Source organism: Pinus tabuliformis, chromosome 1_1, assembly GCF_031772625.1.
Source record: "Pinus tabuliformis cultivar Carrire ecotype Pingquan chromosome 1_1, CPIR1, whole genome shotgun sequence".
Lineage (NCBI taxonomy): Eukaryota > Viridiplantae > Streptophyta > Pinopsida > Pinales > Pinaceae > Pinus > Pinus tabuliformis.
In genome coordinates this window covers 252,532,084-252,536,618 of record NC_142297.1, presented here as the reverse complement: position 1 = coordinate 252,536,618, position 4,535 = coordinate 252,532,084, and the positions used below count along the sequence as shown (strand labels likewise).

Genomic DNA, 4,535 nt, shown 5'->3' with positions numbered 1-4,535 from the left:
TAGACTCATGACAATGAACTTGCTGGAAGTGTTGAAGTGTTGAATAGGAAAATTAACTCAACCATTTCTGGTGCAAGGACACCTTAAACATTTGAACTATGACTTCGATAGAGTAAGTGACTATGATTTATCTATAGTGGAATGGCCAATTAGGAATTAGTACCCAAATATGTATAGGGAAACAAAAATCGAAAAGGGGGTTAATGAATTCCTGTAGAAGCTATCTGGGAGTTGGACCAATCGAAACCCAATGACCGTTCAAAAGTAAAAAAAACTGCTATACAATCCAATGAATTCTTGAAATTAAATATTAGTGGGGCTCTGTAAATTATTTACTGTAGCTTTTAGTTTTAAAAAAAATACAATCTAGATAATCCAGTTAACGTGGTAAATACACACATTGTTTGTCTGTTAAATGATCATTATTCTGCAAGTCGATAAAAAAGAGAAAATTATTTATGAGTTAATGGAGTACCGACCAGTTCCCGTTGACAGTGTAACATATTATTTATTAAAAATCTAGAGTATGATAAATTAAAAATCTAGAGTTTGATAAAGAACGAGACATGGCTAACCGTAAGTAATTGAAACAAGGAAAAAAAAACATTTATTATAATGATAGATAACTATATATACATGTGCATAACCACAACCAAAAATAACTCACAGGTCAGAATACTTAGAAAACATAACCGAAACAAGGTAATTACCGAACATGTATCTACGAAGTAACTAAAAGAAGAACTTGTTAATTTTTGCGTAGCCACAACAACATACCCAATATGGGTTCATTACAGGATAATTCTTAATCACTTGTAAACAAAATATAACCACTTGGGTTGGCCCAGTCAGGGCTAAAATGATACATCAGATGCAAAGGAAGGCAAACCCCAACCCAAGTGGGTGGAACGCATGCATTTTTCTGTTGAATTAATGTAACAGAACCCAGTCGTGCCGAGAAAACAACACATGAAGACATATAACCTTAATGAAAATTCTGCCTTTCATATTATTCACTCAAATGTGATCCTTTTGTACCAGAGACTGCTGAAGTAGACTTAACTGAAAATATAAGAGAGCCCCTGTGGAAAAGCGAGAGTTTAACCAAAGAAGCACCACTTGACCCGTTGCAAGAAAGAGTCGACTTCATAGAGGTACTCACTTGCAAACATACGGTGGCAGATTTTAGTAGGAAAACGGCTGGATTGAACGCACTAGAAACAGGTTCAATTGGAAATCTTACCTGTCGGTCGGGAATTACTCGAAGTAGCTGAGCTTGAAACCTGTAAGGCGAACCAACCAAGAAAAATGTTAAATGTTGTGATTACAAGGAACCAAGGGAGGAAAACCTCGAAGCCCTGCATTCAGAGTTTACCTGATTTTGAGTTTAGGGTTTCTCTCTCTCATATCATGTAGCAAAGCAACCCCCGTCCCATTGAACTGCGGAATTCACTCGTCTTGTTAATTCCTTGCTGAGCATAAGCCATAGTGTAAAAATCTTTAAGAAATATGTGTTGCAAAGAGGAAGTCCTGTGGCTGTGAAGCCAGGGAAACCACAAACCCTCCTTTGTCGCGCTCTAATGAGGAACCCTAACTCTACAGACTGAAATGAACCGCCAAACCAAATGTGGGGGCAAAGTTGGGTACCAAAACTGCAGATCCGATTAACACTGTTGGATTGAACCCTAGGTAGGTGGACGCTCGGATGAAAGACAAATGTTGGAATCAGATCGAGATATGAATGCGCAGGCCCACGTAGCATAGTACTTGGTACATGGTTGCAGCATGGGAGGGGCGGTCCAGATCACTAGACCGCCCCTGGGGATATGCGACCCCATTAACTTTACAACATTATAATTCAAGAGAATAATCAAATAATTAGCGAACATCATAATTCATTTAAGATCGAGAATCATTGATTGGTTTTCCATTTAATGCATAAATTCATCATGTAATATATGTTAAATGAATCATGTGCGTAACCCATTACGTGGCCACCTGCACAACTGATTTCGTTTTGACTTTATACCCGCCAGCGCCGTCCGTATAAAATTTTCGTACAGATGTCCATGGGTCATACGGCAAGTGCTATTTCATGGACTATATCATAGCAAATGCTCTCTTAAAAGAGTCTAAGGACAGTCTTGGGAGACGGGTTCTGACATCGCCTCCGTTCTCCGGCTAACAGATTCCGATTGCATAGTGATGGAGATATGCATGATGCCATCGTTGTTTGTATTGGTTACCATGGTTACCATACCCTGCATCCAAATACGGACCATGCGGCATGGATGGGCATCACAGTGCCGACGACGAATTTCCTACGCTTCTGCCTCTACCACCGTGAGACGGTCGAAACGCTATTGTATACGATACAAGATATATAACATAAGCATTTAATGTGTCACTCGTTTGAATTTGAATTTGAAAACCCGCCCAAATGAAATTTGAATTTCTATGAGCAATTACCCTTAACCAATGTGTGATCGGAATATACGCCATCCTTCAATTGCTACGGCGATGCCCGGAGGGTGCAGCGAAAGGGCTCGACCTCCTGCTGTTTGAATTCTTGCCATTTTCCCAAACTTAGTTGCTTGCCCTGCATCATCAGGATTTACTCGACCTGCACAGCACGAAGCCACGAACAAATCGCTGGGAATTGGCGGAGCTACAGGTAAACGAATAGGGTTTAGTTTTCACAGCCTTTTTCCATTATTATTTTGACTTCATTCGTTACCATTTCTGAATGTCTTTTTGGTTTGTTTTCCAACTTAATGTTGTTATTCGAGTCATGTGAATGGCATAAACTAATCAATTTACAGGAAACGTGAGGAGGTTGGACATGAAGGGTTTGTTAGAAATCTTTTGAGAGCCTCTTCTGTTTAATTTCACAAGCATTTGGACGAGGAATTCTCTCGCTCGCTGAATTCAGAATGCGAAAACCGTACCTACATCCACCAACGTTGCTTTTGTTTCATACGAATCGGACATGATGTTCCTTGAAGTTACAGTGCCCAGTTTTGTATCTGCAATAGCTTGCACAGGAAGTTGCCTGGTCCAATCATTCAATGAGTTCAATGAGTGCATGACTCAATTGTTGGTCCATTTAGAGGTGACGGGTCGGTGTCAGAGTATTCTTGTGCAGTAGTATTAGTAACAATGTTCTAAATTTTGCCTGGTCCAATCATGCAATGAGTTCATGTGCTTTAGTGTTTTTGCGTGTATTCAATCTATAAATTAGTTTACAAAGCATGACTCAATTAGTAGTATTAGCAATGTTCTAAATTTTGGACCATTAGGAAAGATTTCAGAGAGCACATATCGCAGGGTAACAAAATCTCTTAGTCTTTACAAATATAGAGAGCGCCTTAACAAAAAGGAACCGAAGGAACAATGTTTTACCAGCATGCAATATTTTTGTTATTAAATACGGTGTTTTCCTTGGCTTTAGTTTAAAAATGATTTAACAGTGAATGTGGTGTCTTTCTCTCTAAATATGGAATGAATTATTCTTTGATTAGTTTAAATATGGAATGAATTATTCTTTGATTAGTTTATCCGAATAAAAGGATCTTAACGAACAATGTTTTACAAGAATGCAATATTTTTGATATTAAATGTAGTGTTTTTCTTCACTTTAGTGCAAACATATTTAAAGATTAATGTGGTTAGACTTTTTTAGGATGTAACATTTGCTCTAAAGATTAATATGGTTAGACTTTTTTAGGATGTAACATTTGCTCTCTCGAAAAGTCGAGGGAGGAAATGAATGAAGCATAATGCCTATTTATAATGTTCAAACCTTAGGATTAGGACTATAATGTCTATGATGTTGAGAGTAATAATAAATATTTATTTATTTTTAATATATGTTATTTTTTAATATATTTTTAATGTTTGAATATGATAAATTTATATTTTTTTTAGGGTTTAAAGAAAACAAATTTTCTATTTAAATAGTAAATTAAATTATAAATTTAAAAGAAATAGATTTATTTTACAACAATGGAATAAATTTGAAAGATGAAATTTATTTTCAATTTATTTGGTTGCATGATCTTTGTAAATTTATTATTATTATTTTTTAATTTTTTTCCCAAAGGAAAATTAGTCATTTCCATTAATAAAAGATGAAAATTACATGTTATAAGTGTCTGATAAGGATATCAAAAATAGACTACAATCTCGTGACAAGTTTGTGTTAATAATAATAATAATAATAATAATAATAATAATAATAAAGTCCATTTTATAAAACTGGATATATAAACATGCCCCTAGAAGAAATAAATCAACATAGTTTGTTACCTTCCAAGATAAAAACATGTGGCTATCTCATACATAGAAAGGAATAGTTGAAGCAAAAAAGAACCAAAAATCAAGCATGTCGCCATTAATTCATGTTTGCATCTGTAGAAACGACATCCACAAATGGTCTATGATAATACTCATAGTGCTCATTTTTCATCTGTCATAGAATTTCCATACCCTCTGAGTCTAGTCCAAGCCCTCCTTGGAAAGGAGATCAGGAAAAA

General features: G+C 35.9%; 1 long non-coding RNA gene across 1 annotated transcript; it reads right to left on the bottom strand.

Annotated features, from left to right (window-relative positions):
- Nucleotides 1-729: 729 nt before the first annotated feature.
- On the bottom strand, nt 730-1,780 carry LOC149212462 (uncharacterized). Its single transcript, XR_016250236.1, has 2 exons — nt 1,376-1,780; nt 730-1,283 (listed from the first exon to the last, which is right to left on the bottom strand). It is a non-coding gene; the product is annotated as an uncharacterized LOC149212462 (long non-coding RNA).
- Nucleotides 1,781-4,535: the final 2,755 nt, after the last annotated feature.